This window comes from Takifugu rubripes, chromosome 17, assembly GCF_901000725.2.
Source record: "Takifugu rubripes chromosome 17, fTakRub1.2, whole genome shotgun sequence".
In the NCBI taxonomy this organism is placed as follows: Eukaryota; Metazoa; Chordata; class Actinopteri; order Tetraodontiformes; family Tetraodontidae; genus Takifugu; species Takifugu rubripes.
In genome coordinates this window covers 2,741,913-2,757,670 of record NC_042301.1, presented here as the reverse complement: position 1 = coordinate 2,757,670, position 15,758 = coordinate 2,741,913, and the positions used below count along the sequence as shown (strand labels likewise).

The following is a 15,758-nucleotide window of genomic DNA, read 5'->3' as shown; positions in this document are numbered from 1 at the left end:
AAGGCTTCCATAAAGAAATCACTATAAATTTCAGATGGGATGTACTGAAATAAAATCTCTCTAGCTACGATTCAACCAGACGTAGATATTACAGATCCAAATCCAGCAGAAAAGTTCGGAATCGGTGGCTTTCAGCACGTAATTGTCAGAAGAATATAGCGATTTAGTGACCCTTAACTAATACTAAAGCCAAAGGTGAGCGCCCTTACACCATCATGCTTGTCATCAACCGTTTTTATCGTCTCCTGCAGACAGCTGCAGCTAAGTCCATTAAGCCCGGCCTTCAAGGAAGATTAGCATCATCCCATATTGGGCTGCCTGTTGCCTGTGTGTGAAGCGGACAGAGACATCTTCCCCACTGACTCATTCTTGAAAGTGTGACAGCAGCTTTTATCTGGCATGGCGTCAGACGCTACTCTCTATAGAAAAGGTCAAGCAGGAACTAGAAGGCGCGAGAGATTAGGGTCCGAATGATTTCCACAGGCAGAACCAGCGAGAATAGGCAACAATGACAGGCTGCCGAATGAGATAATGCAGAGTAAGTTGCACCTACAAACGGAGAGAAGATAATCAGGTTGATACGGAGACTTCAGAGGAACCACACTCATTCAAAGAAAGGAGGGAGAAAAGGAATGTGCACGCCCTTTGACTTTTATGGTTTAGCACACCAGAGTGTTAAAAAAAGCATCTGATGAATACAACTCAGACATTCAGTGGTTTTATTATTCATTTGACAAAATGACAACATCAGGATTCACCGGCTTTGACAACCATTTCCCAAGCAAGCGTCATTTTAACAGGGTGCAGGTCTCTCGTCCAGCTATCTTCAAGATTTGCTAGTGTGTGTAATTAATTAACATGTGTGATTGATACAAAAATGCTCCTGACCTTCTAGAAATATTTGAAAAAAGGTATTAGCCTTGTTTGATGCAGAGCAGACAGAGAGATCAATAGTTATCTGTCCGTGCAGAGACTTGCGGGTTTTCAACAGACAAAATAAGATGAGAGATAAGATCAAACTATATTCTTCCCACACTGGGGGAGGATGTTCCTGTTACAGCAGGAGAGAAAGGGGCAGAAGCAAAGTGACGTGTATCAAGAAAAGGGAGAATATAGAAAAAGAAGGAGCGCAAAGAGCTGAAAGTAAACAAAGGTACAACAATAAACATGCGCATTAGCAACTATACATAATTGCTAAGACTACAAATATAAATAGGATTATTGCAGACGAGGTAACGGAAACAGAAAGAAAGAAACCCAACATGAACACAGATGGTACAGAATTAAAGGCGTAGCGTCTTTTCTTTTTTTTTTTCTATTTAAATAAATCGCCCAAAATAATGTGGAGAATTTATCCCAGTGAAACTTCCGACTGCAGGGCTTAAAACGTGATATCCAGATAAAAGCGCGTGAGGCGATCGGAAACAGAGAAAACGAGACGAGAGCAAAGATGGCGGCCAGATGACAGAGATACCTAACCCCAGATATCAGCTGCTCCGTGTGCACGTGTGAGTGTGCAGAAGCAATCATCCTCGCGCTATTAGGAGCTCATTACTGCAGCAAATGTGAAAAGATTGGCGGCAACGACGACGACGATGATGATGATGATGATGATGCTAATGATGATGACATGGTTGATCGTTTCACAACCTGCCTGTCTAAAGCTGCCTTCTCTCAGATATCCAAGTGTGTAGAAACTCACGACAACACCGTTCTGGTGTGGGTCTCATCCACCTGCTCCACAAATGGAGCTTTTAGCCGCATCCTCTGACTTCATCTGATCTAGAGCTCAAATCGTTAAAGCTGGCGACTTAATATCCACATAGGCGGCTTCAGCTCCCCATTGAATTGATAATTAAACTTGGATTAAAGCCATTTTACTGCTGCAGGTGATAAACTCGGGGCGCTGTTGTCTGGAACCGGTTCGCCAGAACTGGGCAGGACAGATTGAACGTGTTCGCACCAGCAAACAAATCCAGAGACAGCAGACAGAATCGGGTCAGTGATCCAGGCGGGAAAATGGCGGGCCTTGTAATCCAAGCCCTAGAACAAAGCAGGGGGGACGTGCTGGATGTTTTTAGGCGAGGCTGGTTATACGCAGAGAGCAGCGAGGGCGAAGGGACGCAGGTGAGACACGGGATTCGGGATAAGATCGATGCAACAAGCTGAAACAACTCAGATAAACAAGCAGATCCTCAACTGGCACCAGAAGACATCCGCTATATTATTATTACTAAATGGAATGTGACAACATGGAAGCTGGGAAAGAAATGGCAGCAATTCATTAGAAGCTCACTGGAGATCCATCTATAACCATATACGCCAGGAGCATATAGAAGTCATCATTAACAGGCTGACAGAGAGTCGTAGCACAGTCGAAGCATCCATTTCCTCAAATGTGAGGAGTCCAGGGGGGTTCTGAACCAGCACAATTAAAGCCCCTCGAGAGAGAAATCAAGAGGTTTAACCCCCCTCCCCATTAATAAGGACAGAAATATCCAAGAACCTACTTGTCAAACCGGTCCGAGGCAACTTCAACCGTCAACTTGATCTTTTGTGTTAAGTAGCATTTGATTGTGTTGCTATTTTTGTTTGCCATGCGCCCCCGCCTACTTCCTGTCTTTTCTTCTCCCGCCACTTTGTTCACACACCTGATTTTTGTTAGTCTTGATTCCTCGGTGGGTATCAAAGCCAGTTTTGCCTTACAGCCTGCGCCAGACTGTGCCTGTGGATTTCAAAAATCTTGCCAGAGCTTTTGTAATCCTGCACCCTTTGTTTTTAATCTAAGAATCTTTGAGTTTCTGCTTTTTTAATAGTTTTTAATAGTATTAGGGAAGATCAATCTGGGCTGTGGATGTTTGATTTTTTTCAGCTTTTCTTTCTTGTTAATGGATGCTGCTGAAGACCTGCTGAAGCCATTAAATACTTGAGATTTGTTCTGCAATGCCTGCGTGTGGGTCTTTCTGTCCTGCCTAGATTAAACACACGTCCTTTAGTTCCCTTTCCAACAAATCTACTATGATGGATGTTTGATGCCTAATGACTCCTCCCAGAGAAAGCCAGATGATCAGATTTCAATTGGAGAGCTACACCGAACCCTTCTTGGCTTAGATCTTGTGATATATCGCAGACGAAAGGGCCCGAATGACCTGTTGACGACTTCCCAGTTCTAAACTTGGCCCTGAGCACCTCAGATGTCCTCTCTGATTTTCAGGGTTACTCTGAATGGCATCACCCTGCCCTCCAGCACCGCCGAGACCCACAGATTTGAACAGGACGTGTTCTTTCATTCACAAAACAAACGTCTGCTTTAAGGTCAAAATCAGGAAAAAGTCTGTTCTGTTACATCAACACTGGACTTAAATGCTGTAGGATGTTAGCAAGAGATCACGTCTTCAGTTAAGGTCTTTGCTAATTACAGAAGAAGAGACCTCAAATTCCTCCTTACAAGGCTCCATCTTATCTTAAAGACCTGGGAGGTTATCCTAATAAAGATCTGCTGTGTGAGTGCAGGTTACGTGGTGGAACTGTGGACCCACCCTCTCCAATCTACCCTGAGATCATTATTTATACTGGCTAATCCCGACCTGCTGCTGATATCTCATTTAGCAGTGCAGGAAACCAGCGAGCCCAGATGTTCCGTAACCACCGCTGCCACAGAAACTGTCCGATTGTGCGCTGCTCATTTTTTAAATGATGAGAATGCAGACTTGAGGCCAGGGAGCTGGGTCTTCCCCATTTCTCTGCTGGTTCTGTAGAACTAAAAACCAGCGCTCCATAAGGCCCAAAGAGCTACGTCTGCCCCCATTGTATGAAAAACAATGAAAACTTGCAAATTAAGAGAAGAAAAGATGGAAATGGGCGGGATTGCTTATATGATAGAATAGAATAAAATAGTGAATCATTACTGTCATTGTAACAAGTACAATGAAATTAAAGTGCTTTGGAATAAGTGGATCGCTGAATTAAAATAAAAATAAAAGCATATGATGAAAAGACAAGTAAGAACTATGCGCACGTACATTCTATATAGTTGCATTTATATCCTCACATCATTCAGTGCACATCAGCTCAGCAGTTTAGCAACATTAATTTGATATTTGCGGTGGTTTAAAACCCAACTGTGGGTATAAATGTACAATATCAATCCATTTCATACATGCATCTATTGATCAACGTATCTGTCTAATGAAAGAAAGGAACAGAGGAAGGAAGTATGTCCCAGAATACATCTATAAGATAAAAGTATAAGATAATGCCACTCAATGACATTTGGAGGTGATGAGAAGTCTCAGAAACAACCTTCATGGACACCATGCCTGGATTCATATGATGTTACACCAGGATGCCCCGGGGTGGGGACAGGACGGGAAGATCGAAGATTATGCATTACAGAAGAATAAATGAGTGCTGGGGGCAGCAGGAGGAACGCTGGCGGGGGGGGGCATATATTTTTGAAATGCATCAACAGCCTTGAAATGAGATGGTATGGATTTTCATCGGTATTCTAAAGATCAGCGGAGCACCAGGTGAAGCAGCGGTGGTTAGAACGTCCTGGAAGAACTGCGCTGGTTCTAGAGACGTAGGACTTAAGGTGACCTGTCAGGGCCTGGACCCCCCCTTCCCCCAGCTTTGGAACGAGGACATCGTGCCAGTGAACCCTCCTAAATCTCTTATAAACCCCATTTTTACTGACAATAGTGTAATTTTATCCCTTTATTGTTTTTGGAGCGCTTTTAAATCCTGAGTTTTAAAACGAGCTGACTGTGCAAGGATGATTACTATGATGTAAAATGTTTTTTAAAAAATCCCTTTTGACAGCTCAGGATGGGACATCACAATCACCTATTGGCAACAATGGATGCTCGTGTCTGGGGGGGGGGGGATCGACTGCAAGAATCAAACAAAACAGGGGCAGTTTGGGCTGTAGCACAGAGAAGAAGGAAACCACTGCTGAATGATTATTCCGTTTTGATTATTATGATCACGTATCAGGATCAGATTGGCCATGAAAGAGCTGATTCCAGACTAACTCCAGCCTCTTGTCTTTAGGAGCGTCCGAAAGATGTGACCAAAGAGCAGGAACCGAGGGGAGGAAAAGAGAGATCTGCTCAGAGAGCCAATAGGAATAAACAGGAAGAATCAGAAGCGAGACGATTGAATATTTGAGCGATTAAGTTCTGATATCTGAAGCAGAACATGGCTCTCTTTGCCTGGACCAGGAACAGCAGCCTGGAGCCATAAAGGTCCACCAGAAACTTTTGGATCAATATTTACTCTGGTGATGGGAACAAACTCTGCGATGACCTGAGAGAGACAAGGGTGGAAAAAAAAGAAAGACTGTGACTTCAGCCATTTTCTACAGCTACGGTTGTGCCGATTATGACTCAGGACACCTTAGTAGCACGTATTCAGAGATATGAGGGGACCTTGAAGCGGATAGTAGACGCTGCGGACAGACAGCATTTGCATCCTCAACATCTACTTTACACGTTCTCAGTGTTGACAGTCTGGGTCCATCTTGTCCCAGGGGAGCAGGAGGAACTGACCGGGAAGAGGACGGCGAGGGCCCAGATAAGTAGATGAAGGTGAGATAAAGTGGGGCAGAATGAGAAACATTATAGCCCACAAAATGAATTAGCGACAGTTAACTAAAAATGGAGTGGCGCTCGAAACGTTTATGGCCCCGTGCAATGGAAATGGGAATGGACTGTTTCAGAGGTTCACCTGATGCATTCTCTTTATCGACAGAGGAGAGCATCGGTACCTCTAAAAGAGGGACTAACACATTTGAGTTATGGTGATGTTTTCTACTCAATTCTGACGTATTTATTGAGTTGATGGTTTCGCAACATGAAGCCAGAGATAATAAAGTGAATTAGTCCATTCCAGCAGAGTCTCTTTGCTCGTTCATGATGAATGTTGGCTAAGTTTTCCCACCTCGGCTGTATAACCAACCTCTCTGCCTCTGCAGCCTTCTTTATAAACGCTGACCCACTGGGCTAATTTAATAAAAGCTTCCCCTATTTTACCACAGAGACACACCAGGTAATTACACGCACATCCTGACCCACATGCACATATTATTATGGGTTACAAAATTGAACTGAGCATGCCCAGGGGTTACCAAGGGAGACGAATGGCCAATGCTAAATGTCTTATTTCCCATGGCCATGGAAGGGAGATGCAAACAAGTGCATTAATGAAACAGTCCACCTCTACACAGATGTGCACCGAGCTTCTGGAAGGAAAGTTCGGAAAATTTAGCATTCAAATATTTAACCAGACCGATTAAACTCTCTCTTGTCTCAGGCATCAACTTAAGCAGTTACAGTCGCTGGCCTGAAAACACGAATCAACCCTTGGATCTTTTCGCCGTTCGGTCCAAAGAAAGGAACAGAAGCAAAGGGTAGAGAATGAGAAAGGAGAGAAAGAAAGCAAGCTGCAACCTTTTAAAGCCTTCATTTAAGCCCCTAGTGTGTTTTTATTTGTTTCATTAATAAGACAAAGTGGAGAGAGAGAGAGAGAAAGAGAGAGAGAGAGAGGCAATATGTGTGTTATTCCTTTATTAGTGGAGTGTGGGGGTGGCGGCGTGTGTGTGTGTTGACGATGGGGTAGGTGGTGGTGGTTTGAGAGGTTCAAAATTGTCCAAAGAATTGTAATTGAATTGCTAAAGTGCTCTCTTAATTGCATTCTGTATTCCTGCCAATATAAAAGAGCACAAGTTTATGTTGTATTTGATAACACATTAACGCGCAGGCACAGCGCACAGACTCATACCTAAATTGAACCCTGGGGGTCAAGAGTGGAAAGAGGAGATGAGATTTGATGAGGTGTATGCCAGACGCTTCAGTAAAAATTCAATTTTGTAGTCCTTGGATTGACTGGCTAATTCCTAATAGCTTACCTATAATAGCTTTCCTTACTGTCACTTTAATTAAGTTCTTACATTAATGCTTTAGCTGGGGATTGGCACTCTTTGGAACCTGTTAAAACACATTTCCCTGGTGGTCAGAGCCTGCACACACATTAATGCAAAAAAAAAAAAAAAAAAACCAAAACGCTGCTTGTCAGTAACCACAAACACACTAACGCTTCAGAGCTGCACCTGGAAAAGAATATCCAAAACAGATCGGCGCTTCATCCAAATTAAAACAATTTTGCAGAGTTGCAATCTGTTTTCTTTACTTTTTTAGGGCCTTTTTTAAATATATAAATGCTGTGATGATGCTGGTATTTTCAGCTGCAGCTCTAAAACCTACAAAGCTCTGGTCCTGCTCAAGGTTTCTTCCTGTTTTGTAGCATTAAAAACTCCTCGTCTGCTTGTCAGGGCTGGATTTCTGGAACACACAAGCCTGTATTGACGTGCAATGCAAGCGTGTATTTATGTAACAAAGTCAGACAGTTCGGATTTAAAAGTTTGGATGTACTTAAATTTCACTAACGCTCCCAAAAAAGACGAATATTAAAAGATCCCGCTAGCTGGATGGATGTGGGTAAAAGACAACGAAGAAAAGACAAACAAAGAAGGACGTGTCAATATGTAGAATGTTGCGATTTGCTTCGTTTAATATCTTCTACCCTGAGAAGAGCTTAAAAATGTAAATTTCCACTTTAAATGTTTCCTAATGGGGAAATTAGTCCCCGTTTCCGAGCTCACTGGTTTCAGGACGTTGAGTTGAGCCGACAGTGAGTGACAGCCTGATGCAGCCCAGCTGTTTTTCCATCATCGCAGCCGTCAGGTTTGGTTTTCCAGCTTTTCCGAACCCGCCAGAGCCTCAAGAAACCCACTAACACATTGTACCCGTACATGTTTGTTATGTACATGCACATGTTTGTTGGGTTCTCAATGCTTTGATCCTTGCTTAATACATTTTGGTAATCAGATTTCCCTTTAAAAAAAATTGGTATTTCTTTAACTCTGGTAACTGTCAAGCGTTTTTTCTTAACTAACCCTTGAGCATCTGTGCTTTTACATATAATAACCTGGAGCAAGTCATTGTTAAAGGCCTGTTTTGGTTGAATAATACTTATTGATAACTATATGAAACGAGCTGATTGAAAGATAACCTGCTACTAGGTTACTACTGTTTACCTGTATCATTTATGCAGTTTTATCTCATTGGTCCTCCCTCCCTCCTTTCCTTGTCTAGTCCCGGCCTCCCTTAACCCTACTCGCTGTGTTCGATTATTACGGTACTGCCTGGTTATTGACCTGACTTTCCTCCTCAGCTGATTTGGATCGGTTCGCCTGATCGGACCGTCTACCGGCACCTAGTTAGTAAAGTAAAAACGTTTACACTTTGCCGTAGTTGGTTTTGTATTCCGCATCGGGGCCAATTTAACGCCCAGCAGAGGTTATGGAGCGACTGGAAATGTGCAAACCAGCATGGAGGAAAGAGCAGAGAAGAAGAAGTGCCGGTGCTGACTGAATATAAGAGACGTGATTAAGTGTAACCTCTGTTCTCTGCTGTAATCAGTCATTCAGTTCTGAATGACTGCTGAACTCAGCCATACTTCAAGATGACAAAGAACCCGTTCCTTCGTATATGGAGGGAGGAAGCGACAGCAGAATTATTCAGCAGTGGAAGAAAACAAGGGGAGACCATTCGGGCTGAAAAAAGACGGAGGAAGACGGATGAGTTTTGTGACACAAGTAACAGGAGTGTTAAGCTTGTTAACAGCCGGCAGTCGTGACAAAGAGGAAGATTAAACAAGAAGGCAATAAAAATACACACAATGGCTTCACGGCTATTCATTCCCACACACACACACACACACACACACACACACACACACACTCGAACGCCGAAGGCCTTTTCTTTGGAAGGCTTTGAATGTCGTCTTATGTCGGGACTCCGTGGTTTATCGACAGCTTCTGCCATTGACGGTCAGTACCGGCTACTATCTGGGGAGCTTCAGAGCTACATATTTTCAGCTTTAGGCCATAGAGCTGACCAAGTTAGGACCAAGAATCATCAGCCCAGAGAGAGAAAGATCTGAGACCAGGCTGGACTGAAAGAGAAGAATTTATCGATTCCATCCTACTTAGCAGGTAACGCCATTCTGGACTCACTCCGTCAGGTCGGTCTGACTCACAGACATAATAACACACCCAAACACACACACACTCTACCTGAATATGCAACTTGATGACATCTACAACTAGATCTGTTCTCTTTGGGGCCCCTGATTACACTCAAGTATCAGAACAGCTGTAGAGTGATGCTCAAAGTCTCTGGTTTGTTTTATTGACTTTAATCAAACATCTGTAAACAGGAAGAGACCGTTCTGAACGAGGTTCCGCCCGTTCCCGGTGTTTCATGTTTGCTCTTTGGTCTGTCAACATGGCCGACCTTGACAGAGATCTCCTGCTCACGCAGCCGTTTGGGCGCCGTAATGGTTTCTAAACACGAGGAGCCATAATTTATCTGGCACAAGCACATAAATCAGATAAACAGTGACCTGATGAGAAGAGCACATCGCCACATCTGCAATCAGAACCAGAGCGTGTGTCGGATTAGTGGCTGAGCTACAGTTTTGTGAGATTCTTGTCCGAGAATAAGGAAGCAAATATACTTTTAAATAATCCATTAAGGATGGTCAAAGGAGGAGGAGCTTATTAACTAGAACGAGGGGTGTAAACACCCAAGGTTGGATGAGCAAAAAAAAGCACTCTCCAATGATGGGAGGAAAATCATATTATTACAGCTACATTAACAATTACTGTTGAGGTGTGTGTGTGTGTGTGTGTGTGCGCGTGTGTATGTGTGTGTGTGTGCGTTTGTGTGTGTTTTTCAGCTAACCTCACACAGACTCTGCTATTACTGCTCTTAATAGAACATCAGTGGAGAACCTCTGACCTGTAATTGAGGTTCTACATCTCAAAATACACAAAACAAAAGGTAACACAAGCAATTTGCAAGGGAGGGAACGCGACATCGGCCCACGTGGGTCAGCTGTGGCCCGGCTGGCTGATCCGCTCTGATTGGACGGCTGTGCTCGCCGCATGGGCCGCATCGTTTTTGTGGACGCCAAAGCTGTTCAACTGGACTTTAACTGTAATGAATGAGATCAACCGGTTTTAAAATGGAGAAAATGGACCCACAGGAACGCTGTGAGACACAGAATCGACTTTAAAATCCTCCTCGCTGATGCAGAGGCCTGCTTTGGACGGATGCGCCATTTACCCGAGGTTGTGAGACACGAAATATGTAAACGCTACTAGAACCTTTGCTCATCGTAGGTGGTGTCAGGCTCTTGAAGCCTCGGTGACTTTTCTGAGACTTTACAGTATCGCGCGCTGTCGCTGCAGCCGTCAAAAAAAGCTGCAGCTGCAGGAATATTGAACCGGTCTGCACCAGCTGTCAGGAGCTTTCATATGGCAACGTTCCATCTTCTTCCACATCAAACCCGGCCACAGCTCTGACATCAGCAGGTAACCGACGAGCGACGCTGCGGTAAAGATAAATGCGGAACACAAACGGGAATGGTAATCGGAACTCCATCCAAGGGTGCATATCCCGGATCCTCATTGTGACATGGGTGGAGGAGGATTTTTAGCTTCACACGCACGTCTCCCATATTGCGCTGCAGTAAGCATCCGCGCACCGTCGCCGGGGCTGCACCACTTTGCTTTTACTTCACGAGCATCCAATCATCCGTCTCTTTAAGACCGAGTCACAATTAACAGGAAATCAAACAGAATGCACAACAGGAAACGCATAATGAATTACCAGAGTATTCCGAGCCATTATGACTCCTCTTTAAATTTCCAAAGAAGCGAAGCTGACGTTGTGTAGGGTGGCTGATGTCGAAGCTGGTTTATCAGTTATACTTTTTGGGAAAGGAAATAAAAAGCTGCCACTTGTTTATTTATTTATTTATTAATTCCCAAGAACCTTCCTACTCCCTGTGCTCCAGAGGCTGCCATCTTCCCTAATACCGGCCTCTGCAGGGTCCCCTGCAACAGCGTCCGTGGGTCCAAGGTTCCCCTTGGCCTCCTCTCAGGCCACCCTGAGGGTTCCTTGTCTCCCTCTAATTTAATTGATTAGGTTGGAGGCTGACTTTCACTTCACTCTGCCTCACGTACATCTGCCTGATGGTCTCCACCTTTTCCAATCTCTACCTTCCAATCATCAGCATCTGATGCACCTCAGGATGTAACAAGCTCATTCATCGTGCGTGTAATACCGCTGTGCAAGAGCACCGGGAGCGGAGCGCCACACAAGGGGGGGCTGGCACCATCGCGCACTTCGCGGCTATTGAAATCCTTTCTCATTTGAGCACAACGCACGGCGCCAACATCTGTGTGCGTCCAGTAGGAGAGAGAGTAGCAGGTGAAAACAGCACAATGGAGGAGAGGAATGTGTGTCCCGTCTCCCAGTGTCCCGAGCTGAGGGACACAAGGCTGGTGGGGTATCATGGACTAACGAGGTGGAGGCAGGGCACCAATATGTTGAATGTACAGGGTGAGTGGGAAAGTGTGACTTTAGCGCATGTACATTAAACAGCGAGAGATGCAGAGCTGTCGTCCCGCACGTCCCAACCAGCGGGAAAAGGACAACCTGCGGAAAAAACACTTCCTGCTCCAGTCGCCCAGTAATACAGGCGTGTGCCTTGCAATGGCCCGGCTGCTCCCTGCCCCCATCTGCCCTGCACGGGTGTGGAAGGGCCCATTTGTTTCTCTTTGATCCCTTGAAATAAAACAACAATACAATTAAACTAAAGCCAATCAGGTTCGGGGTGGAAGAGAACTATTTTAGCATGTCTATTCTGTTTAACATGTCTAAGAGTTGCAGCCCAGGAAGGCAGAAGGTTTGGTGAGCTCTGGGTCTAGAGCCACGGTTCTAAAAAAGCCCAATCCACATCAGAGAACAGTTTTGTCCATGAGCGAGCAGCTTGTGCAGTTAACCAGTCTGATTTAGTGGAGTGGAGCCAGAAGACAAAGCTCAAGTATTTGACATTCCAGGAGGACCACATTTGTGGACCAGATGGTTGATACTAGCAGAGTTTAGACAGGGTAGACAGGTTCAAGATCCAGGTAGGAATCATATCGTCCACCTCGGACCGGAATGTCTCGGTCTCTCGAGAAAGAGCTGAAAGGGGCAGAGAAGACTATATATGCTACAGCCTAAAGGAGCGTAATGTTGGCTGCATGTGAGTGTGTTTTGGCTCACGTTTAGTTGAAAAAATGAAAAAAAATAAAAATAATAATAAAGTTATTGTATAAGTAAGTTAAAGCTAAAGCCAAAGCCCAGCGGTGCATGCCATCGTTACCATGGAATAACGACCAGCATCAAGCAGTAGATGCGATGCCGTCTCAAGAAACAATCATGACACAAAGAAATACACACACGCACACACACGCGCTTTGTACTGTTTCATTTTAGTCACATTGAAGACACTTTTGTCCACAGTGACTTTGAGAGACACGATCAAGCCCCTATGCGATTGAGACCCACGTGAATAAAATGCTAGCTTACAGCCCTAAACTACCTGGTGCAACTGCAACTAACAACTACCAGGGCCGAGCTGTGGAGAGGGTCCGAAGAGGGATATAAACAGGAGAGAAGGAGAGAGGAGGAGAAAGGTAAGGGCTGTTAAAGAGCAGGCGCTCGTGGAAGAGCGGCGTCTTCAGGAGCTTTTTGAAAGAAGAGCTCCTGAAGGAGGTCATTCCCACCAGTGAGGAACGAGAATAGTCCGGATCAGCCGTGTCGGAACAGGCGGCTTTGAAAGGCGACAGCGGACGACCTATAATTAATAACATTCAAAAGAAGTCACAGCATCAATGCAAATCTCATTCCCAGATTGGTTTCCATTGATTTTTCCAATAAACTTTTCACTCAAATGAACAAACTGGGCGAGTCACAGAGGTTTGCGATAAGCTAAGTGTGTTTAAGAACCCATTTGTATTTCATTTCAATCAGAACAAGCCACTCTAATTAAAAATATAAAGTCATTGTAAACTACTCAAGCCTTACGGAAGATCCCCAATTATCAAGCGAAGTTTTTAATGAGTGACTGCTGGGGCTTAATTTTCTTTTCCCAACACTAAGTCCATTCTCTCTTTTGCATTTTTATTGCATTTTTTTTTCTTCCAGGAGGACAGGTGTAATAAAACGATAAGGAAAGTTGCCGGGGAGAAAACCTTTTACCCTTATTTTCCTTTGTGTCGTTCACTTTAAATTAATTTTAATTACAAGTATTAGCGTCGCCTCTAAATGTCCACTTTCTGTTAGCGATGTTAACTGCTAATGAAGAGGGAATCGAACGTGGCCTTTTGGTCGCTCGATCGCTCAATTACACAGTGGCCAAGGATACACGGGCATGTGGACTCACACAGCCTGGTGCTTCTATCTTTGTGGGGACTTTCAGAAACATAATGCATTCTCCAGTCCTAACCCTAACCCCAATATTAAACTTCACCTTTAAGTCAAGTCTTAATTCTCACACAGGTCGTGAGCACAAGTCCTCACTTCCCAAACATATCCTCACTTTTCTTGTAGAATGAGTGTTCCATCAGTGCGTAGCAAGTCAAGAACACACAGACACACGCATACCTCCTTTGTGGTTCTTCTTAACTCCTTCCGTCCACCATTTTGCATCATTCCTGTAGCCGTGTAAGAATCCCAAAATGTCTTCCATCTCTAATTGAACCAAGGAGAATGAAGAAAAACTTGCTGGGGTTCAACAAATCGCAGTCATCAGTGATCGTCCCTTCAGATGAACATCGTGGATCTTGATGTGGTGATTTTATCGTTTCCCCTTAAATTCAGGGAGATTGATGAAACCAGACGTGCCTGTAATAATCTATCTCTCCCTCTCTTCCTCCTCTCTCGGTCTCTTCAGACATTTGATATAGAGAGAGACCAAGCATTAACCTTTCCTGCACTGGCTCACACTTAATCCCCTCACCCTGGGTGACACACACACACACACACACACACAGATTCATTAAGTCGGCATAGGGTTACAGATGACACATCCCCTTTGTATTTTAAACAAAATATTTCTTTTTCTATTAAGTGAATCCATTCTTCCCGCTACCCGTGAGATGTCAGAGGCTCTAACTCTCCCCTAGGCAGGATAGATCCTCCCCGTTCTTAACGGTTGGACAGGTGTTCCTTATACCTAATTTTGTGTCCTTTGTCCTCCAAACAAATCTTTGCTTTTCAAGGCCAAAGAGTTCTGTTTGAGCCTCATCAGTCCGCAGGACCTGTTTCAAGAATGCATCGGGCCTGTCTAGATGTGCTTTTGTAAACTTCTGATGCAGAATTTTGTTGGATTTTCTTCTGATGGCCCTTCCATGAAGGTCATATCTGTGCAAGTGCTGCTGAACAGATGAACAGAGAACCACAGCGCCAGACCTCCGGACCTTATCTTGACCTCCACTGCCTCTGTTAACTAGCATACCTTAGAAATATTGTGAACAGAGGAAAAGGGCACCTGGAAACTGTTGGCCATCTTCTTCTAACCTTCTCTGGCTTTGTGAGCATCAATGATTTTCATTTCCAGAGTTCTGGGCAGCTGCTGAGAGGAACCCAGGGCTGCTGATTGGTGGAACAAGATTGGAGGAGCCTGGGTATTTAAAAAGCTTTGAAATTTGGATCACCCGACCTTTCCTGACAATGACTGTTAACCAGCCACGACCCTGACAGGCTAATGAAGGTCACTGTTATCTGAAAGTTCAGGTGTCCCGAGGTTCTTTTGCACTCAACCAAAATAATAACCTGATATTGCTTAAAGTTTTAAAACAAGTTTTTCGCATTTGACTTTGGGTCTTTTGGAGATGGTTTTCTCTTCCACTCGCTCAACTCTGGTACCGGCTGTCAGGAAGGGGATGGAAAGAACTGAAAGTCTCTCCCTTCAGTCCATCGATGAGCAGTCTGGACTTAGGCGGGTTTTCCCGGACCCGCCCCACATCCTACAAACAGAATCTGATGAGCTCTTGCCTTCTGGCAGATGATACAAAGTTCCAAAATGCAAACTGGACTGTTCTAAAAACTCTTTTGTACCGAAATCTTAAATAGTTCTGGAGTCTGTGGATGCTGAGGCCAGGGCAGTGTGCAAGAATTTGGGGTTTGTTTTTATTCTTTTTTATTATTAATTTATTAAATGTGCCGTGTGTGTGTGTGTGTGTGTGCGTGTGTGTGTGTGTGTGTGTGCGTGTGTGTGTGTGTGTGTGTGTGTGTGTGTGTGTGTAGATGTTCAGCTGTATTGTTTTTATTGTCTGCAAGGGTGCTACTCCTTTGCACTTTGAGTCCATGGCAAATTCTATTCTATTCTATTCTATTCTATTAATAGAAACATTTAAAATGAAGGTCCGAGAGGGTGGGACAACAGCAGCAACAGCATTAAATTCCTTTTGATATTTCTTGGTGTCATATTGTACACTTGCATGTACAGCAGATGAACTCATAGCGAGACCCTGTGCGCGCTCGTGTGTGTGCGTGCGTGCGCAATTGAAGAGCGAAGCTACCAAAAGCGGCTCTCTACCACCATCTACTGCTCTATATGTTACGGAGTCCTCCAGAGGCGCCACAGCAGCGTTAAAGTCCGCCAATAAAACCCTGGTGAAACGAATGAGCACAAAAGATGGAGGAGGGAACAGTGGATTTAAGGATGACATCGATGCACAAGTTCAAAGAGGAGATTTTAACAATCCAGTGTTGCCATGCCCACCTGGCATAAGACCTTCAGGATCTCAAATTATTACTGCCGAGGTCCTCATAAGGCCAAATGAATCACAGTTGCAA

General features: G+C 44.4%; 1 protein-coding gene across 2 annotated transcripts in view; it reads right to left on the bottom strand.

The window, feature by feature from the left end:
- Positions 1 to 15,758, bottom strand: part of LOC101077958 (teneurin-3-like) — a 126,887-nt gene that overhangs the window by 104,135 nt on the left and 6,994 nt on the right. The window contains exon 1 of one of the 2 annotated variants that reach the window (XM_029851467.1): positions 2,511 to 2,652. The exons of the other annotated variant lie outside the window; for it this stretch is intronic. The gene's annotated coding sequence lies outside the window, so the exon portion shown is untranslated. Of the gene's footprint in view, positions 1 to 2,510; positions 2,653 to 15,758 lie in introns of those variants that run through there. 2 annotated transcript variants of the gene reach the window in all.